Here is a 21,728-nt window from a genome sequence, read left to right as displayed (position 1 = left end):
GTGGACAGTGTCTCCGCCTGTCATGCGGTAGACCGGAGTTCAAATCCCCGACGGGGAGACCTAGCCCTTTATTGCTGCCCAAAGACCCATAAAAAAGTTTTGCTCCAGCCACGAGTTAAAGGAGGAGTTAGCCAGGGGCAAAAGGATTTGCGTTGGCCGGGAATCGAACCCGGGTCAACTGCTTGGAAGGCAGCTATGCTCACCACTATACCACCAACGCATGGCAGTTGGAGATAGACTAGATGTGCGGTCAGCAAGAATGCACACACTAATTGTGCGGTCAACAAGAATGCTTGCAACAAATTGTGTGTTCATATTTAAATTAAGCACTTCATATTTAAATGGTATTAGATGATTTGTTTGGCTTCACTGGCTTCTGTGAAGCGATGACCTAAAATGACGCATGAGGCCGTTCCTGGAAATGGGAAGGCTGTTTGCAGCGAGCTGCAGTCGGGCTGATGGTGGGCGACTACCTGTCTCTGCAACTCCTCGTTAGTATAGTGGACAGTATCTCCGCCTGTCACGCGGAAGACCGGGGTTCGATTCCCCGACGGGGAGACCTAGCCCTTTATTGCTGCCCAAAGACCCATAAAAAAGTTTTGCTCCAGCCACGAGTTAAAGGAGGAGTTGGCCAGGGGCAAAAGGATTTGCGTTGACCGGGAATCGAACCCGGGTTAACTGCTTGGAAGGCAGCTATGCTCACCACTATACCACCAACGCAGGCAGTTGGAGATAGACTAGATGTGCGGTCAGCAAGAATGCTCACACACTAATTGTGCGGTCAACAAGAATGCTTGCAACAAATTGTGTGTTCATATTTAAATTAAACACTTCATATTTAAATGGTATTAGATGATTTGTTTGGCTTCACTGGCTTCTGTGAAGCGATGACCTAAAATGACGCATGAGGCCGTTCCTGGAAATGGGAAGGCTGTTTGCAGCGAGCTGCAGTTGGGCTGATGGTGGGCGACTACCTGTCTCTGCAACTCCTAGTTAGTATAGTGGACAGTATCTCCGCCTGTCACGCGGAAGACCGGGCTTCGATTCCCAGACGGGGAGACCTAGTCCTTTATTGCTGCCCAAAGACCCATAAAAAAGTTTTGCTCCAGCCACGAGATAAAGGAGGAGTTGGCCATGGGCAAAAGGCTTTGCGTTGGCCGGGCATCGAACCCAGGTCAACTGCTTGGAAGGCAGCTATGCTCACCACTATACCACCAACGCAGGCGGTTGGAGACAGACTGGATGCCAGTTTGTGTGGTCAGCAAGAATGCTCGCAACACATTAGCAGCTGGTAGGTGCAGTGGATCCAAAACTCTCTTTGTTTGGGCCCGGCAGTGAAAAAAAAAAAACGCATGAGCTTTTTGACCTGACCTACCAGGATCTTTCTTAAAAAAGAAAGCTCTAATTTCTTCATTATAAATTAAACACTTCATATTTAAATGGTATTAGATGATTTGTTTGGCTTCACTGGCTTCTGTGAAGCGAAGACCTAAAATGACGCATGAGGCCGTTCCTGGAAATGGGAAGGCTGTTTGCAGCGAGCTGCAGTCGGGCTGATGGTGGGGGAGTACCTGTCTCTGCAACTCCTCGTTAGTATAGTGGACAGTATCTCCGCCTGTCACGCGGAAGACCGAGGTTCGATTCCCCGGTGGGGAGACCTAGTCCTTTATTGCTGCCCAAAGACCCATAAAAAAGTTTTGCTCGAGCCACGAGTTAAAGGAGGAGTTGGCCAGGGGCAAAAGGCTTTGCGTTGGCCGGGAATCGAACCCGGGTCAACTGCTTGGAAGGCAGCTATGCTTACCACTATACCACCAACGCAGGTATTGGAGACAGACTGGATGCCAGTTTGTGCGGTCAGCAAGAATGCTCGCAACATATTAGCAGCTGGTAGGTGCAGTGGATCCAAAACTCTCTTTGTTTGGGCCCGGCAGTGAAAAAAAAAAAACGCATGAGCTTTTTGACCTGACCTACCAGGATCTTTATTAAAAAAGAAAGCTCTAATTTCTTCATTATAAATTAAACACTTCATATTTAAATGGTATTAGATGATTTGTTTGGCTTCACTGGCTTCTGTGAAGCGAAGACCTAAAATGACGCATGAGGCCGTTCCTGGAAATGGGAAGGCTGTTTGCAGCGAGCTGCAGTCGGGCTGATGGTGGGCGACTACCTGTCTCTGCAACTCCTCGTTAGTATAGTGGACAGTATCTCCGCCTGTCACGCGGAAAACCGAGGTTCGATTCCCCGGCGGGGAGACCTAGTCCTTTATTGCTGCCCAAAGACCCATAAAAAAGTTTTGCTCGAGCCACGAGTTAAAGGAGGAGTTGGCCAGGGGCAAAAGGCTTTGCGTTGGCCGGGAATCGAACCCGGGTCAACTGCTTGGAAGGCAGCTATGCTCACCACTATACCACCAACGCAGGCGGTTGGAGACAGACTGGAGGCCAGTTTGTGCGGTCAGCAAGAATGCTCGCAACACATTAGCAGCTAGTAGGTGCAGTGGATCCAAAACTCTCTTTGTTTGGGTCCGGCAGTGGATCCAAAACTCTCTTTGTTTGGGCCCGGCAGTGAAAAAAAAAAACGCATGAGCTTTTTGACCTGACCTACCAGGATCTTTATTAAAAAAGAAAGCTCTAATTTCTTCATTATAAATTAAACACTTCATATTTAAATGGTATTAGATGATTTGTTTGGCTTCACTGGCTTCTGTAAAGCGAAGACCTAAAATGACGCATGAGGCCGTTCCTGGAAATGGGAAGGCTGTTTGCAACGAGCTGCAGTCGGGCTGATGGTGGGCGACTACCTGTCTCTGCAACTCCTCGTTAGTATAGTGGACAGTATCTCTGCCTGTCAGGCGGAAGACCGGGGTTCGATTCCCTGACGGGGAGACCTAGTCCTTTATTGCTGCCCAAAGACCCATAAAAAAGTTTTGCTCGAGCCACGAGTTAAAGGAGGAGTTGGCCAGGGTCAAAAGGCTTTGCGTTGGCCGGGAATCGAACCCGGGTCAACTGCTTGGAAGGCAGCTATGCTCACCACTATACCACCAACGCAGGTATTGGAGACAGACTGGATGCCAGTTTGTGCGGTCAGCAAGAATGCTCGCAACATATTAGCAGCTGGTAGGTGCAGTGGATCCAAAACTCTCTTTGTTTGGGCCCGGCAGTGAAAAAAAAAAAAACGCATGAGCTTTTTGACCTGACCTACCAGGATCTTTATTAAAAAAGAAAGCTCTAATTTCTTCATTATAAATTAAACACTTCATATTTAAATGGTATTAGATGATTTGTTTGGCTTCACTGGCTTCTGTGAAGCGAAGACCTAAAATGACGCATGAGGCCGTTCCTGGAAATGGGAAGGCTGTTTGCAGCGAGCTGCAGTCGGGCTGATGGTGGGCGACTACCTGTCTCTGCAACTCCTCGTTAGTATAGTAGACAGTATCTCCGCCTGTCACGCGGAAAACCGAGGTTCGATTCCCCGGCGGGGAGACCTAGTCCTTTATTGCTGCCCAAAGACCCATAAAAAAGTTTTGCTCGAGCCACGAGTTAAAGGAGGAGTTGGCCAGGGGCAAAAGGCTTTGCGTTGGCCGGGAATCGAACCCGGGTCAACTGCTTGGAAGGCAGCTATGCTCACCACTATACCACCAACGCATGGCAGTTGGAGATAGACTAGATGTGCGGTCAGCAAGAATGCTCACACACTAATTGTGCGGTCAACAAGAATGCTTGCAACAAATTGTGTGTTCATATTTAAATTAAGCACTTCATATTTAAATGGTATTAGATGATTTGTTTGGCTTCACTGGCTTCTGTGAAGCGATGACCTAAAATGACGCATGAGGCCGTTCCTGGAAATGGGAAGGCTGTTTGCAGCGAGCTGCAGTCGGGCTGATGGTGGGCGACTACCTGTCTCTGCAACTCCTCGTTAGTATAGTGGACAGTATCTCCGCCTGTCACGCGGAAGACCGGGGTTCGATTCCCCGACGGGGAGACCTAGTCCTATATTGCTGCCCAAAGACCCATAAAAAAGTTTTGCTCCAGCTACGAGTTAAAGGAGGAGTTAGCCAGGGGCTAAAGGATTTGCGTTGGCCGGGAATCGAACCCGGGTCAACTGCTTGGAAGGCAGCTATGCTCACCACTATACCACCAACGCAGGCAGTTGGAGATAGACTAGATGTGCGGTCAGCAAGAATGCACACACTAATTGTGCGGTCAACAAGAATGCTTGCAACAAATTGTGTGTTCATATTTAAATTAAGCACTTCATATTTAAATGGTATTAGATGATTTGTTTGGCTTCACTGGCTTCTGTGAAGCGATGACCTAAAATGACGCATGAGGCCGTTCCTGGAAATGGTAAGGCTGTTTGCAGCGAGCTGCAGTCGGGCTGATGGTGGGCGACTACCTGTCTCTGCAACTCCTCGTTAGTATAGTGGACAGTATCTCCACCTGTCACGCGGAAGACCGGGGTTCGATTCCCCGACGGGGAGACATAGCCCTTTATTGCTGCCCAAAGACCCATAAAAAAGTTTTGCTCCAGCCACGAGTTAAAGGAGGAGTTAGCCAGGGGCAAAAGGATTTGCGTTGGCCGGGAATCGAACCCGGGTCAACTGCTTGGAAGGCAGCTATGCTCACCACTATACCACCAACGCAGGCGGTTGGAGACAGACTGGATGCCAGTTTGTGCGGTCAGCAAGAATGCTCGCAACACATTAGCAGCTGGTAGGTGCAGTGGATCAAAAACTCTCTTTGTTTGGGTCCGGCAGTGGATCCAAAACTCTCTTTGTTTGGGCACGCCAGTGAAAAAAAAAAACGCATGAGCTTTTTGACCTGACCTACCAGGCTCTTTATTAAAAAAGCAAGCTCTAATTTCTTCATATTTAAATTAAACACTTCATATTTAAATGGTATTAGATGATTTGTTTGGCTTCACTGGCTTCTGTGAAGCGATGACCTAAAATGACTTATGAGGCCGTTCCTGGAAATGGGAAGGCTGTTTGCAGCGAGCTGCAGTCGGGCTGATGGTGGGCGACTACCTGTCTCTGCAACTCCTCGTTAGTATAGTGGACAGTGTCTCCGCCTGTCATGCGGTAGACCGGAGTTCAAATCCCCGACGGGGAGACCTAGCCCTTTATTGCTGCCCAAAGACCCATAAAAAAGTTTTGCTCCAGCCACGAGTTAAAGGAGGAGTTAGCCAGGGGCAAAAGGATTTGCGTTGGCCGGGAATCGAACCCGGGTCAACTGCTTGGAAGGCAGCTATGCTCACCACTATACCACCAACGCATGGCAGTTGGAGATAGACTAGATGTGCGGTCAGCAAGAATGCACACACTAATTGTGCGGTCAACAAGAATGCTTGCAACAAATTGTGTGTTCATATTTAAATTAAGCACTTCATATTTAAATGGTATTAGATGATTTGTTTGGCTTCACTGGCTTCTGTGAAGCGATGACCTAAAATGACTTATGAGGCCGTTCCTGGAAATGGGAAGGCTGTTTGCAGCGAGCTGCAGTCGGGCTGATGGTGGGCGACTACTTGTCTCTGCAACTCCTCGTTAGTATAGTGGACAGTATCTCCGCCTGTCACGCGGAAGACCGGGGTTTGATTCCCCGACGGGGAGACCTAGCCCTTTATTGCTGCCCAAAGACCCATAAAAAAGTTTTGCTCCAGCTACGAGATAAAGGAGGAGTTAGCCAGGGGCAAAAGGATTTGCGTTGGCCGGGAATCGAACCCGGGTCAACTGCTTGGAAGGCAGCTATGCTCACCACTATACCACCAACGCAGGCAGTTGGAGATAGACTAGATGTGCGGTCAGCAAGAATGCACACAATAATTGTGCGGTCAACAAGAATGCTTGCAACAAATTGTGTGTTCATATTTAAATTAAACACTTCATATTTAAATGGTATTAGATGATTTGTTTGGCTTCACTGGCTTCTGTGAAGCGATGACCTAAAATGACGCATGAGGCCGTTCCTGGAAATGGGAAGGCTGTTTGCAGCGAGCTGCAGTCGGGCTGATGGTGGGCGACTACCTGTCTCTGCAACTCCTCGTTAGTATAGTGGACAGTGTCTCCGCCTGTCATGCGGTAGACCGGGATTTGATTCCCCGACGGGGAGACCTAGCCCTTTATTGCTGCCCAAAGACCCATAAAAAAGTTTTGCTCCAGCTACGAGATAAAGGAGGAGTTAGCCAGGGGCAAAAGGATTTGCGTTGGCCGGGAATCGAACCCGGGTCAACTGCTTGGAAGGCAGCTATGCTCACCACTATACCACCAACGCAGGCAGTTGGAGATAGACTAGATGTGCGGTCAGCAAGAATGCACACACTAATTGTGCGGTCAACAAGAATGCTTGCAACAAATTGTGTGTTCATATTTAAATTAAACACTTCATATTTAAATGGTATTAGATGATTTGTTTGGCTTCACTGGCTTCTGTGAAGCGATGACCTAAAATGACGCATGAGGCCGTTCCTGGAAATGGGAAGGCTGTTTGCAGCGAGCTGCAGTCGGGCTGATGGTGGGCGACTACCTGTCTCTGCAACTCCTCGTTAGTATAGTGGACAGTATCTCCGCCTGTCACGCGGAAGACCGGGGTTCGATTCCCCGACGGGGAGACCTAGCCCTTTATTGCTGCCCAAAGACCCATAAAAAAGTTTTGCTCCAGCCACGAGTTAAATGAGGAGTTAGCCAGGGGCAAAAGGATTTGCGTTGGCCGGGAATCGAACCCGGGTCAACTGCTTGGAAGGCAGCTATGCTCACCACTATACCACCAACGCAGGCGGTTGGAGACAGACTGGATGCCAGTTTGTGCGGTCAGCAAGAATGCTCGCAACACATTAGCAGCTGGTAGGTGCAGTGGATCAAAAACTCTCTTTGTTTGGGTCCGGCAGTGGATCCAAAACTCTCTTTGTTTGGGCACGCCAGTGAAAAAAAAAAACGCATGAGCTTTTTGACCTGACCTACCAGGCTCTTTATTAAAAAAGCAAGCTCTAATTTCTTCATATTTAAATTAAACACTTCATATTTAAATGGTATTAGATGATTTGTTTGGCTTCACTGGCTTCTGTGAAGCGATGACCTAAAATGACGCATGAGGCCGTTCCTGGAAATGGGAAGGCTGTTTGCAGCGAGCTGCAGTCGGGCTGATGGTGGGCGACTACCTGTCTCTGCAACTCCTCGTTAGTATAGTGGACAGTATCTCCGCCTGTCACGCGGAAGACCGGGGTTCGATTCCCCGACGGGGAGACCTAGCCCTTTATTGCTGCCCAAAGACCCATAAAAAAGTTTTGCTCCAGCCACGAGTTAAAGGAGGAGTTGGCCAGGGGCAAAAGGATTTGCGTTGACCGGGAATCGAACCCGGGTTAACTGCTTGGAAGGCAGCTATGCTCACCACTATACCACCAACGCAGGCAGTTGGAGATAGACTAGATGTGCGGTCAGCAAGAATGCTCACACACTAATTGTGCGGTCAACAAGAATGCTTGCAACAAATTGTGTGTTCATATTTAAATTAAGCACTTCATATTTAAATGGTATTAGATGATTTGTTTGGCTTCACTGGCTTCTGTGAAGCGATGACCTAAAATGACGCATGAGGCCGTTCCTGGAAATGGGAAGGCTGTTTGCAGCGAGCTGCAGTCGGGCTGATGGTGGGCGACTACCTGTCTCTGCAACTCCTCGTTAGTATAGTGGACAGTATCTCCGCCTGTCACGCGGAAGACCGGGGTTCGATTCCCCGACGGGGAGACCTATCCCTTTATTGCTGCCCAAAGACCCATAAAAAAGTTTTGCTCCAGCCACGAGTTAAAGGAGGAGTTAGCCAGGGGCAAAAGGATTTGCGTTGGCCGGGAATCGAACCCGGGTCAACTGCTTGGAAGGCAGCTATGCTCACCACTATACCACCAACGCAGGCGGTTGGAGACAGACTGGATGCCAGTTTGTGCGGTCAGCAAGAATGCTCGCAACACATTAGCAGCTGGTAGGTGCAGTGGATCAAAAACTCTCTTTGTTTGGGTCCGGCAGTGGATCCAAAACTCTCTTTGTTTGGGCACGCCAGTGAAAAAAAAAAAACGCATGAGCTTTTTGACCTGACCTACCAGGCTCTTTATTAAAAAAGCAAGCTCTAATTTCTTCATATTTAAATTAAACACTTCATATTTAAATGGTATTAGATGATTTGTTTGGCTTCACTGGCTTCTGTGAAGCGATGACCTAAAATGACGCATGAGGCCGTTCCTGGAAATGGGAAGGCTGTTTGCAGCGAGCTGCAGTCGGGCTGATGGTGGGCGACTACCTGTCTCTGCAACTCCTCGTTAGTATAGTGGACAGTATCTCCGCCTGTCACGCGGAAGACCGGGGTTCGATTCCCCGACGGGGAGACCTAGCCCTTTATTGCTGCCCAAAGACCCATAAAAAAGTTTTGCTCCAGCCACGAGTTAAATGAGGAGTTAGCCAGGGGCAAAAGGATTTGCGTTGGCCGGGAATCGAACCCGGGTCAACTGCTTGGAAGGCAGCTATGCTCACCACTATACCACCAACGCAGGCGGTTGGAGACAGACTGGATGCCAGTTTGTGCGGTCAGCAAGAATGCTCGCAACACATTAGCAGCTGGTAGGTGCAGTGGATCAAAAACTCTCTTTGTTTGGGTCCGGCAGTGGATCCAAAACTCTCTTTGTTTGGGCACGCCAGTGAAAAAAAAAAACGCATGAGCTTTTTGACCTGACCTACCAGGCTCTTTATTAAAAAAGCAAGCTCTAATTTCTTCATATTTAAATTAAACACTTCATATTTAAATGGTATTAGATGATTTGTTTGGCTTCACTGGCTTCTGTGAAGCGATGACCTAAAATGACGCATGAGGCCGTTCCTGGAAATGGGAAGGCTGTTTGCAGCGAGCTGCAGTCGGGCTGATGGTGGGCGACTACCTGTCTCTGCAACTCCTCGTTAGTATAGTGGACAGTATCTCCGCCTGTCACGCGGAAGACCGGGGTTCGATTCCCCGACGGGGAGACCTAGCCCTTTATTGCTGCCCAAAGACCCATAAAAAAGTTTTGCTCCAGCCACGAGTTAAAGGAGGAGTTGGCCAGGGGCAAAAGGATTTGCGTTGACCGGGAATCGAACCCGGGTTAACTGCTTGGAAGGCAGCTATGCTCACCACTATACCACCAACGCAGGCAGTTGGAGATAGACTAGATGTGCGGTCAGCAAGAATGCTCACACACTAATTGTGCGGTCAACAAGAATGCTTGCAACAAATTGTGTGTTCATATTTAAATTAAGCACTTCATATTTAAATGGTATTAGATGATTTGTTTGGCTTCACTGGCTTCTGTGAAGCGATGACCTAAAATGACGCATGAGGCCGTTCCTGGAAATGGGAAGGCTGTTTGCAGCGAGCTGCAGTCGGGCTGATGGTGGGCGACTACCTGTCTCTGCAACTCCTCGTTAGTATAGTGGACAGTATCTCCGCCTGTCACGCGGAAGACCGGGGTTCGATTCCCCGACGGGGAGACCTATCCCTTTATTGCTGCCCAAAGACCCATAAAAAAGTTTTGCTCAAGCCACGAGTTAAAGGAGGAGTTAGCCAGGGGCAAAAGGATTTGCGTTGGCCGGGAATCGAACCCGGGTCAACTGCTTGGAAGGCAGCTATGCTCACCACTATACCACCAACGCAGGCGGTTGGAGACAGACTGGATGCCAGTTTGTGCGGTCAGCAAGAATGCTCGCAACACATTAGCAGCTGGTAGGTGCAGTGGATCAAAAACTCTCTTTGTTTGGGTCCGGCAGTGGATCCAAAACTCTCTTTGTTTGGGCACGCCAGTGAAAAAAAAAACGCATGAGCTTTTTGACCTGACCTACCAGGCTCTTTATTAAAAAAGCAAGCTCTAATTTCTTCATATTTAAATTAAACACTTCATATTTAAATGGTATTAGATGATTTGTTTGGCTTCACTGGCTTCTGTGAAGCGATGACCTAAAATGACGCATGAGGCCGTTCCTGGAAATGGGAAGGCTGTTTGCAGCGAGCTGCAGTCGGGCTGATGGTGGGCGACTACCTGTCTCTGCAACTCCTCGTTAGTATAGTTGGACAGTATCTCCGCCTGTCACGCGGAAGACCGGGGTTCGATTCCCCGACGGGGAGACCTAGACCTTTATTGCTGCCCAAAGACCCATAAAAAAGTTTTGCTCCAGCCACGAGTTAAAGGAGGAGTTAGCCAGGGGCAAAAGGATTTGCGTTGGCCGGGAATCGAACCCGGGTCAACTGCTTGGAAGGCAGCTATGCTCACCACTATACCACCAACGCAGGCAGTTGGAGATAGACTAGATGTGCGGTCAGCAAGAATGCTCACACACTAATTGTGCGGTCAACAAGAATGCTTGCAACAAATTGTGTGTTCATATTTAAATTAAGCACTTCATATTTAAATGGTATTAGATGATTTGTTTGGCTTCACTGGCTTCTGTGAAGCGATGGCCTAAAATGACGCATAAGGCCGTTCCTGGAAATGGGAAGGCTGTTTGCAGCGAGCTGCAGTCGGACTGATGGTGGGCGACTACCTGTCTCTGCAACTCCTCGTTAATATAGTGGACAGTATCTCCGCCTGTCACGCGGAAGACCGGGGTTCGATTCCCCGACGGGGACACCTAGCCCTTTATTGCTGCCCAAAGACCCATAAAAAACTTTTGCTCGAGCCACGAGTTAAAGGAGGAGTTGGCCAGGGGCAAAAGGTTTTTGCGTTGGTCGGGAATCGAACCCGGGTCAACTGCTTAGAAGGCAGCTATGCTCACCACTATACCACCAACGCAGGCAGTTGGAGATAGACTAGATGTGCGGTCAGCAAGAATGCTCACACACTAATTGTGCGGTCAACAAGAATGCTTGCAACACATTGTGTGTTCATATTTAAATTAAGCACTTCATATTTAAATGGTATTAGATGATTTGTTTGGCTTCACTGGCTTCTGTGAAGCGATGACCTAAAATGACGCATGAGGCCGTTCCTGGAAATGGAAAGGCTGTTTGCAGCGAGCTGCAGTCGGGCTGATGGTGGGCGACTACCTGTCTCTGCAACTCCTCGTTAGTATAGTGGACAGTATCTCCGCCTGTCACGCGGAAGACCGGGGTTCGATTCTCCGACGGGGAGACCTAGCCCTTTATTGCTGCCCAAAGACCCATAAAAAAGTTTTGCTCCAGCCACGAGTTAAAGGAGGAGTTGGCCAGGGGCAAAAGGATTTGCGTTGGCCGGGAATCGAACCCGGGTCAACTGCTTGGAAGGCAGCTATGCTCACCACTATACCACCAACGCAGGCAGTTGGAGATAGACTAGATGTGCGGTCAGGAAGAATGCTCACACACTAATTGTGCGGTCAACAAGAATGCTTGCAACAAATTGTGTGTTCATATTTAAATTAAGCACTTCATATTTAAATGGTATTAGATGATTTGTTTGGCTTCACTGGCTTCTGTGAAGCGATGACCTAAAATGACGCATGAGGCCGTTCCTGGAAATGGGAAGGCTGTTTGCAGCGAGCTGCAGTCGGGCTGATGGTGGGCGACTACCTGTCTCTGCAACTCCTCGTTAGTATAGTGGACAGTATCTCCGCCTGTCACGCGGAAGACCGGGGTTCGATTCCCCGACGGGGAGACCTAGCCCTTTATTGCTGCCCAAAGACCCATAAAAAAGTTTTGCTCCAGCCACGAGTTAAAGGAGGAGTTAGCCAGGGGCAAAAGGATTTGCGTTGGCCGGGAATCGAACCCTGGTCAACTGCTTGGAAGGCAGCTATGCTCACCACTATACCACCAACGCAGGCGGTTGGAGACAGACTGGATGCCAGTTTGTGCGGTCAGCAAGAATGCTCGCAACACATTAGCAGCTGGTAGGTGCAGTGGATCAAAAACTCTCTTTGTTTGGGTCCGGCAGTGGATCCAAAACTCTCTTTGTTTGGGCACGCCAGTGAAAAAAAAAAACGCATGAGCTTTTTGACCTGACCTTTCAGGCTCTTTATTAAAAAAGCAAGCTCTAATTTCTTCATATTTAAATTAAACACTTCATATTTAAATGGTATTAGATGATTTGTTTGGCTTCACTGGCTTCTGTGAAGCAATGACCTAAAATGACTTATGAGGCCGTTCCTGGAAATGGGAAGGCTGTTTGCAGCGAGCTGCAGTCGGGCTGATGGTGGGCGACTACCTGTCTCTGCAACTCCTCGTTAGTATAGTGGACAGTATCTCCGCCTGTCACGCGGAAGACCGGGGTTCGATTCCTCGACGGGGAGACCTAGCCCTTTATTGCTGCCCAAAGACCCATAAAAAAGTTTTGCTCCAGCCACGAGTTAAAGGAGGAGTTAGCCAGGGGCAAAAGGATTTGCGTTGGCCGGGAATCGAACCTGGGTCAACTGCTTGGAAGGCAGCTCTGCTCACCACTATACCACCAACGCAGGCGGTTGGAGACAGACTGGATGCCAGTTTGTGCGGTCAGCAAGAATGCTCGCAACACATTAGCAGCTGGTAGGTGCAGTGGATCAAAAACTCTCTTTGTTTGGGTCCGGCAGTGGATCCAAAACTCTCTTTGTTTGGGCACGCCAGTGAAAAAAAAAAACGCATGAGCTTTTTGACCTGACCTACCAGGCTCTTTATTAAAAAAGCAAGCTCTAATTTCTTCATATTTAAATTAAACACTTCATATTTAAATGGTATTAGATGATTTGTTTGGCTTCACTGGCTTCTGTGAAGCGATGACCTAAAATGACGCATGAGGCCGTTCCTGGAAATGGGAAGGCTGTTTGCAGCGAGCTGCAGTCGGGCTGATGGTGGGCGACTACCTGTCTCTGCAACTCCTCGTTAGTATAGTGGACAGTATCTCCGCCTGTCACGCGGAAGACCGGGGTTCGATTCCCCGACGGGGAGACCTAGCCCTTTATTGCTGCCCAAAGACCCATAAAAAAGTTTTGCTCCAGCCACGAGTTAAAGGAGGAGTTAGCCAGGGGCAAAAGGATTTGCGTTGGCCGGGAATCGAACCCTGGTCAACTGCTTGGAAGGCAGCTATGCTCACCACTATACCACCAACGCAGGCGGTTGGAGACAGACTGGATGCCAGTTTGTGCGGTCAGCAAGAATGCTCGCAACACATTAGCAGCTGGTAGGTGCAGTGGATCAAAAACTCTCTTTGTTTGGGTCCGGCAGTGGATCCAAAACTCTCTTTGTTTGGGCACGCCAGTGAAAAAAAAAAACGCATGAGCTTTTTGACCTGACCTTTCAGGCTCTTTATTAAAAAAGCAAGCTCTAATTTCTTCATATTTAAATTAAACACTTCATATTTAAATGGTATTAGATGATTTGTTTGGCTTCACTGGCTTCTGTGAAGCAATGACCTAAAATGACTTATGAGGCCGTTCCTGGAAATGGGAAGGCTGTTTGCAGCGAGCTGCAGTCGGGCTGATGGTGGGCGACTACCTGTCTCTGCAACTCCTCGTTAGTATAGTGGACAGTATCTCCGCCTGTCACGCGGAAGACCGGGGTTCGATTCCTCGACGGGGAGACCTAGCCCTTTATTGCTGCCCAAAGACCCATAAAAAAGTTTTGCTCCAGCCACGAGTTAAAGGAGGAGTTAGCCAGGGGCAAAAGGATTTGCGTTGGCCGGGAATCGAACCTGGGTCAACTGCTTGGAAGGCAGCTCTGCTCACCACTATACCACCAACGCAGGCGGTTGGAGACAGACTGGATGCCAGTTTGTGCGGTCAGCAAGAATGCTCGCAACACATTAGCAGCTGGTAGGTGCAGTGGATCAAAAACTCTCTTTGTTTGGGTCCGGCAGTGGATCCAAAACTCTCTTTGTTTGGGCACGCCAGTGAAAAAAAAAAACGCATGAGCTTTTTGACCTGACCTACCAGGCTCTTTATTAAAAAAGCAAGCTCTAATTTCTTCATATTTAAATTAAACACTTCATATTTAAATGGTATTAGATGATTTGTTTGGCTTCACTGGCTTCTGTGAAGCGATGACCTAAAATGACGCATGAGGCCGTTCCTGGAAATGGGAAGGCTGTTTGCAGCGAGCTGCAGTCGGGCTGATGGTGGGCGACTACCTGTCTCTGCAACTCCTCGTTAGTATAGTGGACAGTATCTCCGCCTGTCACGCGGAAGACCGGGGTTCGATTCCCCGACGGGGAGACCTAGCCCTTTATTGCTGCCCAAAGACCCATAAAAAAGTTTTGCTCCAGCCACGAGTTAAAGGAGGAGTTAGCCAGGGGCAAAAGGATTTGCGTTGGCTGGGAATCGAACCCGGGTCAACTGCTTGGAAGGCAGCTATGCTCACCACTATACCACCAACGCATGGCAGTTGGAGATAGACTAGATGTGCGGTCAGCAAGAATGCACACACTTATTGTGCGGTCAACAAGAATGCTTGCAACAAATTGTGTGTTCATATTTAAATTAAGCACTTCATATTTAAATGGTATTAGATGATTTGTTTGGCTTCACTGGCTTCTGTGAAGCGATGACCTAAAATGACGCATGAGGCCGTTCCTGGAAATGGGAAGGCTGTTTGCAGCGAGCTGCAGTCGGGCTGATGGTGGGCGACTACCTGTCTCCTCAACTCCTCGTTAGTATAGTGGACAGTATCTCCGCCTGTCATGCGGAAGACCGGGGTTCGATTCCCCGACGGGGAGACCTAGCCCTTTATTGCTGCCCAAAGACCCATAAAAAAGTTTTGCTCCAGCCACGAGTTAAAGGAGGAGTTAGCCAGGGGCAAAAGGATTTGCGTTGGCCGGGAATCGAACCCGGGTCAACTGCTTGGAAGGCAGCTATGCTCACCACTATACCACCAACGCAGGCGGTTGGAGACAGACTGGATGCCAGTTTGTGCGGTCAGCAAGAATGCTCGCAACACATTAGCAGCTGGTAGGTGCAGTGGATCAAAAACTCTCTTTGTTTGGGTCCGGCAGTGGATCCAAAACTCTCTTTGTTTGGGCACGCCAGTGAAAAAAAAAACGCATGAGCTTTTTGACCTGACCTACCAGGCTCTTTATTAAAAAAGCAAGCTCTAATTTCTTCATATTTAAATTAAACACTTCATATTTAAATGGTATTAGATGATTTGTTTGGCTTCACTGGCTTCTGTGAAGCGATGACCTAAAATGACGCATGAGGCCGTTCCTGGAAATGGGAAGGCTGTTTGCAGCGAGCTGCAGTCGGGCTGATGGTGGGCGACTACCTGTCTCTGCAACGGTCAGCAAGAATGCTCGCAACACATTAGCAGCTGGTAGGTGCAGTGGATCAAAAACTCTCTTTGTTTGGGTCCGGCAGTGGATCCAAAACTCTCTTTGTTTGGGCACGCCAGTGAAAAAAAAAAACGCATGAGATGTGCGGTCAGCAAGAATGCTCACACACTAATTGTGCGGTCAACAAGAACGCTTGCAACAAATTGTGTGTTCATATTTAAATTAAGCACTTCATATTTAAATGGTATTAGATGATTTGTTTGGCTTCACTGGCTTCTCACCACTATACCACCAACGCAGGCGGTTGGAGACAGACTGGATGCCAGTTTGTGCGGTCAGCAAGAATGCTCGCAACACATTAGCAGCTGGTAGGTGCAGTGGATCAAAAACTCTCTTTGTTTGGGTCCGGCAGTGGATCCAAAACTCTCTTTGTTTGGGCACGCCAGTGAAAAAAAAAAACGCATGAGCTTTTTGACCTGACCTACCAGGCTCTTTATTAAAAAAGCAAGCTCTAATTTCTTCATATTTAAATTAAACACTTCATATTTAAATGGTATTAGATGATTTGTTTGGCTTCACTGGCTTCTGTGAAGCGATGACCTAAAATGACTTATGAGGCCGTTCCTGGAAATGGGAAGGCTGTTTGCAGCGAGCTGCAGTCGGGCTGATGGTGGGCGACTACCTGTCTCTGCAACTCCTCGTTAGTATAGTGGACAGTATCTCCGCCTGTCACGCGGAAGACCGGGGTTCGATTCCCCGACGGGGAGACCTAGCCCTTTATTGCTGCCCAAAGACCCATAAAAAAGTTTTGCTCCAGCCACAAGTTAAAGGAGGAGTTGGCCAGGGGCAAAAGGATTTGCGTTGGCCGGGAATCGAACCCGGGTCAACTGCTTGGAAGGCAGCTATGCTCACCACTTTACCACCAACGCAGGCAGTTGGAGATAGACTAGATGTGCGGTCAGCAAGAATGCTCACACACTAATTGTGCGGTCAACAAGAATGCTTGCAACAAATTGTGTGTTCATATTTAAATTAAGCACTTCATATTTAAATGGTATTAGATGATTTGTTTGGCTTCACTGGCTTCTGTGAAGCGATGACCTAAAATGACGCATGAGGCCGTTCCTGGAAATGGGAAGGCTGTTTGCAGCGAGCTGCAGTCGGGCTGATGGTGGGCGACTACCTGTCTCTGCAACTCCTCGTTAGTATAGTGGACAGTATCTCCGCCTGTCACGCTGAAGACCGGGGTTCGATTCCCCGACGGGGAGACCTAGCCCTTTATTGCTGCCCAAAGACCCATAAAAAACTTTTGCTCGAGCCACGAGTTAAAGGAGGAGTTGGCCAGGGGCAAAAGGTTTTTGCGTTGGTCGGGAATCGAACCCGGGTCAACTGCTTGGAAGGCAGCTATGCTCACCACTATACCACCAACGCAGGCAGTTGGAGGTAGACTAGATGTGCGGTCAGCAAGAATGCTCACACACTAATTGTGCGGTCAACAAGAATGCTTGCAACAAATTGTGTGTTCATATTTAAATTAAGCACTTCATATTTAAATGGTATTAGATGATTTGTTTGGCTTCACTGGCTTCTGTGAAGCGATGACCTAAAATGACGCATGAGGCCGTTCCTGGAAATGGGAAGGCTGTTTGCAGCGAGCTGCAGTCGGGCTGATGGTGGGCGACTACCTGTCTCTGCAACTCCTCGTTAGTATAGTGGACAGTATCTCCGCCTGTCACGCGGAAGACCGGGGTTCGATTCCCCGACGGGGAGACCTAGCCCTTTTATTGCTGCCCAAAGACCCATAAAAAAGTTTTGCTCCAGCCACGAGTTAAAGGAGGAGTTAGCCAGGGGCAAAAGGATTTGCGTTGGCCGGGAATCGAACCCGGGTCAACTGCTTGGAAGGCAGCTATGCTCACCACTATACCACCAACGCAGGGGGTTGGAGACAGACTGGATGCCAGTTTGTGCGGTCAGCAAGAATGCTCGCAACACATTAGCAGCTGGTAGGTGCAGTGGATGAAAAACTCTCTTTGTTTGGGTCCGGCAGTGGATCCAAAACTCTCTTTGTTTGGGCACGCCAGTGAAAAAAAAAAACGCATGAGCTTTTTGACCTGACCTACCAGGCTCTTTATTAAAAAAGCAAGCTCTAATTTCTTCATATTTAAATTAAACACTTCATATTTAAATGGTATTAGATGATTTGTTTGGCTTCACTGGCTTCTGTGAAGCGATGACCTAAAATGACGCATGAGGCCGTTCCTGGAAATGGGAAGGCTGTTTGCAGCGAGCTGCAGTCGGGCTGATGGTGGGCGACTACCTGTCTCTGCAACTCCTCGTTAGTATAGTGGACAGTATCTCCGCCTGTCACGCGGAAGACCGGGGTTCGATTCCCCGACGGGGAGACCTAGCCCTTTATTGCTGCCCAAAGACCCATAAAAAAGTTTTGCTCCAGCCACGAGTTAAAGGAGGAGTTGGCCAGGGGCAAAAGGATTTGCGTTGGCCGGGAATCGAACCCGGGTCAACTGCTTGGAAGGCAGCTATGCTCACCACTATACCACCAACGCAGGCAGTTGGAGATAGACTAGATGTGCGGTCAGCAAGAATGCTCACACACTAATTGTGCGGTCAACAAGAATGATTGCAACACATTGTGTGTTCATATTTAAATTAAGCACTTCATATTTAAATGGTATTAGATGATTTGTTTGGCTTCACTGGCTTCTGTGAAGCAATGACCTAAAATGACTTATGAGGCCGTTCCTGGAAATGGGAAGGCTGTTTGCAGCGAGCTGCAGTCGGGCTGATGGTGGGTGACTACCTGTCTCTGCAACTCCTCGTTAGTATAGTGGACAGTATCTCCGCCTGTCACGCGGAAGACCGGGGTTCGATTCCCCGACGGGGAGACCTAGCCCTTTATTGCTGCCCAAAGACCCATAAAAAACTTTTGCTCGAGCCACGAGTTAAAGGAGGAGTTGGCCAGGGGCAAAAGGTTATTGCGTTGGTCGGGAATCGAACCCGGGTCAATTGCTTGGAAGGCAGCTATGCTCACCACTATACCACCAACGCAGGCAGTTGGAGATAGACTAGATGTGCGGTCAGCAAGAATGCTCACACACTAATTGTGCGGTCAACAAGAATGATTGCAACACATTGTGTGTTCATATTTAAATTAAGCACTTCATATTTAAATGGTATTAGATGATTTGTTTGGCTTCACTGGCTTCTGTGAAGCAATGACCTAAAATGACTTATGAGGCCGTTCCTGGAAATGGGAAGGCTGTTTGCAGCGAGCTGCAGTCGGGCTGATGGTGGGCGACTACCTGTCTCTGCAACTCCTCGTTAGTATAGTGGACAGTATCTCCGCCTGTCACGCGGAAGACCGGGGTTCGATTCCCCGACGGGGAGACCTAGCCCGTTATTGCTGCCCAAAGACCCATTAAAAAGTTTTGCTCCAGCCACGAGTTAAAGGAGGAGTTAGCCAGGGGCAAAAGGATTTGCGTTGGCCGGGAATCGAACCCGGGTGAACTGCTTGGAAGGCAGCTATGCTCACCACTATACCACCAACGCAGGCGGTTGGAGACAGACTGGATGCCAGTTTGTGCGGTCAGCAAGAATGCTCGCAACACATTAGCAGCTGGTAGGTGCAGTGGATCAAAAACTCTCTTTGTTTGGGTCCGGCAGTGGATCCAAAACTCTCTTTGTTTGGGCACGCCAGTGAAAAAAAAAAACGCATGAGCTTTTTGACCTGACCTACCAGGCTTTTATTAAAAAAGCAAGCTCTAATTTCTTCATATTTAAATTAAACACTTCATATTTAAATGGTATTAGATGATTTGTTTGGCTTCACTGGCTTCTGTGAAGCGATGACCTAAAATGACGCATGAGGCCGTTCCTGGAAATGGGAAGGCTGTTTGCAGCGAGCTGCAGTCGGGCTGATGGTGGGCGACTACCTGTCTCTGCAACTCCTCGTTAGTATAGTGGACAGTATCTCCGCCTGTCACGCGGAAGACCGGGGTTCGATTCCCCGACGGGGAGACCTAGCCCTTTATTGCTGCCCAAAGACCCATAAAAAAGTTTTGCTCCAGCCACGAGTTAAAGGAGGAGTTAGCCAGGGGCAAAAGGATTTGCGTTGGCCGGGAATCGAACCCGGGTCAACTGCTTGGAAGGCAGCTATGCTCACCACTATACCACCAACGCAGGGGGTTGGAGACAGACTGGATGCCAGTTTGTGCGGTCAGCAAGAATGCTCGCAACACATTAGCAGCTGGTAGGTGCAGTGGATCAAAAACTCTCTTTGTTTGGGTCCGGCAGTGGATCCAAAACTCTCTTTGTTTGGGCACGCCAGTGAAAAAAAAAAACGCATGAGCTTTTTGACCTGACCTACCAGGCTCTTTATTAAAAAAGCAAGCTCTAATTTCTTCATATTTAAATTAAACACTTCATATTTAAATGGTATTAGATGATTTGTTTGGCTTCACTGGCTTCTGTGAAGCGATGACCTAAAATGACGCATGAGGCCGTTCCTGGAAATGGGAAGGCTGTTTGCAGCGAGCTGCAGTCGGGCTGATGGTGGGCGACTACCTGTCTCTGCAACTCCTCGTTAGTATAGTGGACAGTATCTCCGCCTGTCACGCGGAAGACCGGGGTTCGATTCCCCGACGGGGAGACCTAGCCCTTTATTGCTGCCCAAAGACCCATAAAAAAGTTTGGCTCCAGCCACGAGTTAAAGGAGGAGTTGGCCAGGGGCAAAAGGATTTGCGTTGGCCGGATATCGAACCCGGGTCAACTGCTTGGAAGGCAGCTATGCTCACCACTATACCACCAACGCATGGCAGTTGGAGATAGACTAGATGTGCGGTCAGCAAGAATGCACACACTAATTGTGCGGTCAACAAGAATGCTTGCAACAAATTGTGTGTTCATATTTAAATTAAGCACTTCATATTTAAATGGTATTAGATGATTTGTTTGGCTTCACTGGCTTCTGTGAAGCGATGACCTAAAATGACTTATGAGGCCGTTCCTGGAAATGGGAAGGCTGTTTGCAGCGAGCTGCAGTCGGGCTGATGGTGGGCAACTACCTGTCTCTGCAACTCCTCGTTAGTATAGTGGACAGTATCTCCGCCTGTCACGCGGAAGACCGGGGTTCGATTCCCCGACCGGGAGACCTAGCCCTTTATTGCTGCCCAAAGACCCATAAAAAAGTTTTGCTCCAGCCACGAGTTAAAGGAGGAGTTAGCCAGGGGCAAAAGGATTTGCGTTGGCCGGGAATCGAACCCGGGTCAACTGCTTGGAAGGCAGCTATGCTCACCACTATACCACCAACGCAGGCAGTTGGAGATAGACTAGATGTGCGGTCAGCAAGAATGCTCACACACTAATTGTGCGGTCAACAAGAATGCTTGCAACAAATTGTGTGTTCATATTTAAATTAAGCACTTCATATTTAAATGGTATTAGATGATTTGTTTGGCTTCACTGGCTTCTGTGAAGCAATGACCTAAAATGACTTATGAGGCCGTTCCTGGAAATGGGAAGGCTGTTTGCAGCGAGCTGCAGTCGGGCTGATGGTGGGCGACTACCTGTCTCTGCAACTCCTCGTTAGTATAGTGGACAGTATCTCCGCCTGTCACGCGGAAGACCGGGGTTCGATTCCCCGACGGGGAGACCTAGCCCTTTATTGCTGCCCAAAGACCCATAAAAAAGTTTTGCTCCAGCCACGAGTTAAAGGAGGAGTTAGCCAGGGGCAAAAGGATTTGCGTTGGCCGGGAATCGAACCCGGGTCAACTGCTTGGAAGGCAGCTATGCTCACCACTATACCACCAACGCATGGCAGTTGGAGATAGACTAGATGTGCGGTCAGCAAGAATGCACACACTAATTGTGCGGTCAACAAGAATGCTTGCAACAAATTGTGTGTTCATATTTAAATAAAGCACTTCATATTTAAATGGTATTAGATGATTTGTTTGGCTTCACTGGCTTCTGTGAAGCGATGACCTAAAATGACGCATAAGGCCGTTCCTGGAAATGGGAAGGCTGTTTGCAGCGAGCTGCAGTCGGGCTGATGGTGGGCGACTACCTGTCTCTGCAACTCCTCGTTAGTATAGTGGACAGTATCTCCGCCTATCACGCGGAAGACCGGGGTTCGATTCCCTGACGGGGAGACCTAGCCCTTTATTGCTGCCCAAAGACCCATAAAAAACTTTTGCTCGAGCCACGAGTTAAAGGAGGAGTTGGCCAGGGGCAAAAGGTTTTTGCGTTGGTCGGAAATCGAACCCGGGTCAACTGCTTGGAAGGCAGCTATGCTCACCACTATACCACCAACGCAGGCAGTTGGAGATAGACTAGATGTGCGGTCAGCAAGAATGCTCACACACTAATTGTGCGGTCAACAAGAATGATTGCAACACATTGTGTGTTCATATTTAAATTAAGCACTTCATATTTAAATGGTATTAGATGATTTGTTTGGCTTCACTGGATTCTGTGAAGCAATAACCTAAAATGAC

The 21,728-nt window shown here is 48.5% G+C and overlaps 25 non-coding genes across 25 annotated transcripts; 2 read left to right on the top strand and 23 right to left on the bottom strand.

Moving 5' to 3' along the window:
- Positions 1 to 148: 148 nt before the first annotated feature.
- On the bottom strand, positions 149 to 220 carry trnag-ucc (transfer RNA glycine (anticodon UCC)). Its single transcript has one exon. It is a non-coding gene; the product is annotated as a tRNA-Gly (tRNA).
- A 1,526-nt stretch (positions 221 to 1,746) lies between these two features.
- On the bottom strand, positions 1,747 to 1,818 carry trnag-ucc (transfer RNA glycine (anticodon UCC)). Its single transcript has one exon. It is a non-coding gene; the product is annotated as a tRNA-Gly (tRNA).
- A 524-nt stretch (positions 1,819 to 2,342) lies between these two features.
- On the bottom strand, positions 2,343 to 2,414 carry trnag-ucc (transfer RNA glycine (anticodon UCC)). Its single transcript has one exon. It is a non-coding gene; the product is annotated as a tRNA-Gly (tRNA).
- A 558-nt stretch (positions 2,415 to 2,972) lies between these two features.
- Positions 2,973 to 3,044, bottom strand: trnag-ucc (transfer RNA glycine (anticodon UCC)). The gene has a single exon. It is a non-coding gene; the product is annotated as a tRNA-Gly (tRNA).
- A 525-nt stretch (positions 3,045 to 3,569) lies between these two features.
- trnag-ucc (transfer RNA glycine (anticodon UCC)) lies at positions 3,570 to 3,641 on the bottom strand. The gene has a single exon. It is a non-coding gene; the product is annotated as a tRNA-Gly (tRNA).
- A 430-nt stretch (positions 3,642 to 4,071) lies between these two features.
- On the bottom strand, positions 4,072 to 4,143 carry trnag-ucc (transfer RNA glycine (anticodon UCC)). The gene has a single exon. It is a non-coding gene; the product is annotated as a tRNA-Gly (tRNA).
- A 427-nt stretch (positions 4,144 to 4,570) lies between these two features.
- trnag-ucc (transfer RNA glycine (anticodon UCC)) lies at positions 4,571 to 4,642 on the bottom strand. The gene has a single exon. It is a non-coding gene; the product is annotated as a tRNA-Gly (tRNA).
- Positions 4,643 to 5,201: 559 nt separating this feature from the next.
- trnag-ucc (transfer RNA glycine (anticodon UCC)) lies at positions 5,202 to 5,273 on the bottom strand. The gene has a single exon. It is a non-coding gene; the product is annotated as a tRNA-Gly (tRNA).
- Positions 5,274 to 5,701: 428 nt separating this feature from the next.
- Positions 5,702 to 5,773, bottom strand: trnag-ucc (transfer RNA glycine (anticodon UCC)). The gene has a single exon. It is a non-coding gene; the product is annotated as a tRNA-Gly (tRNA).
- Positions 5,774 to 6,200: 427 nt separating this feature from the next.
- Positions 6,201 to 6,272, bottom strand: trnag-ucc (transfer RNA glycine (anticodon UCC)). The gene has a single exon. It is a non-coding gene; the product is annotated as a tRNA-Gly (tRNA).
- Positions 6,273 to 6,699: 427 nt separating this feature from the next.
- trnag-ucc (transfer RNA glycine (anticodon UCC)) lies at positions 6,700 to 6,771 on the bottom strand. The gene has a single exon. It is a non-coding gene; the product is annotated as a tRNA-Gly (tRNA).
- Positions 6,772 to 7,831: 1,060 nt separating this feature from the next.
- On the bottom strand, positions 7,832 to 7,903 carry trnag-ucc (transfer RNA glycine (anticodon UCC)). Its single transcript has one exon. It is a non-coding gene; the product is annotated as a tRNA-Gly (tRNA).
- A 560-nt stretch (positions 7,904 to 8,463) lies between these two features.
- trnag-ucc (transfer RNA glycine (anticodon UCC)) lies at positions 8,464 to 8,535 on the bottom strand. The gene has a single exon. It is a non-coding gene; the product is annotated as a tRNA-Gly (tRNA).
- Positions 8,536 to 9,595: 1,060 nt separating this feature from the next.
- trnag-ucc (transfer RNA glycine (anticodon UCC)) lies at positions 9,596 to 9,667 on the bottom strand. Its single transcript has one exon. It is a non-coding gene; the product is annotated as a tRNA-Gly (tRNA).
- A 396-nt stretch (positions 9,668 to 10,063) lies between these two features.
- trnad-guc (transfer RNA aspartic acid (anticodon GUC)) lies at positions 10,064 to 10,136 on the top strand. Its single transcript has one exon. It is a non-coding gene; the product is annotated as a tRNA-Asp (tRNA).
- Positions 10,137 to 10,226: 90 nt separating this feature from the next.
- Positions 10,227 to 10,298, bottom strand: trnag-ucc (transfer RNA glycine (anticodon UCC)). The gene has a single exon. It is a non-coding gene; the product is annotated as a tRNA-Gly (tRNA).
- A 430-nt stretch (positions 10,299 to 10,728) lies between these two features.
- On the bottom strand, positions 10,729 to 10,800 carry trnar-ucu (transfer RNA arginine (anticodon UCU)). Its single transcript has one exon. It is a non-coding gene; the product is annotated as a tRNA-Arg (tRNA).
- Positions 10,801 to 11,229: 429 nt separating this feature from the next.
- On the bottom strand, positions 11,230 to 11,301 carry trnag-ucc (transfer RNA glycine (anticodon UCC)). The gene has a single exon. It is a non-coding gene; the product is annotated as a tRNA-Gly (tRNA).
- A 3,453-nt stretch (positions 11,302 to 14,754) lies between these two features.
- trnag-ucc (transfer RNA glycine (anticodon UCC)) lies at positions 14,755 to 14,826 on the bottom strand. The gene has a single exon. It is a non-coding gene; the product is annotated as a tRNA-Gly (tRNA).
- Positions 14,827 to 17,077: 2,251 nt separating this feature from the next.
- Positions 17,078 to 17,149, bottom strand: trnag-ucc (transfer RNA glycine (anticodon UCC)). The gene has a single exon. It is a non-coding gene; the product is annotated as a tRNA-Gly (tRNA).
- A 559-nt stretch (positions 17,150 to 17,708) lies between these two features.
- Positions 17,709 to 17,780, bottom strand: trnag-ucc (transfer RNA glycine (anticodon UCC)). Its single transcript has one exon. It is a non-coding gene; the product is annotated as a tRNA-Gly (tRNA).
- Positions 17,781 to 19,341: 1,561 nt separating this feature from the next.
- trnag-ucc (transfer RNA glycine (anticodon UCC)) lies at positions 19,342 to 19,413 on the bottom strand. The gene has a single exon. It is a non-coding gene; the product is annotated as a tRNA-Gly (tRNA).
- A 1,059-nt stretch (positions 19,414 to 20,472) lies between these two features.
- Positions 20,473 to 20,544, bottom strand: trnag-ucc (transfer RNA glycine (anticodon UCC)). Its single transcript has one exon. It is a non-coding gene; the product is annotated as a tRNA-Gly (tRNA).
- Positions 20,545 to 20,973: 429 nt separating this feature from the next.
- trnag-ucc (transfer RNA glycine (anticodon UCC)) lies at positions 20,974 to 21,045 on the bottom strand. The gene has a single exon. It is a non-coding gene; the product is annotated as a tRNA-Gly (tRNA).
- A 266-nt stretch (positions 21,046 to 21,311) lies between these two features.
- trnad-auc (transfer RNA aspartic acid (anticodon AUC)) lies at positions 21,312 to 21,383 on the top strand. Its single transcript has one exon. It is a non-coding gene; the product is annotated as a tRNA-Asp (tRNA).
- The last annotated feature ends 345 nt before the right edge of the window (positions 21,384 to 21,728 follow it).

The sequence above is a fragment of the Pimephales promelas genome, chromosome 24 (genome assembly GCF_988280905.1).
Source record: "Pimephales promelas chromosome 24, fPimPro1.hap1.1, whole genome shotgun sequence".
In the NCBI taxonomy this organism is placed as follows: domain Eukaryota; kingdom Metazoa; phylum Chordata; class Actinopteri; order Cypriniformes; family Leuciscidae; genus Pimephales; species Pimephales promelas.
The sequence above is the reverse complement of the archived record's forward strand: the minus strand, read 5'-3'. Positions and strand labels throughout refer to the sequence as shown.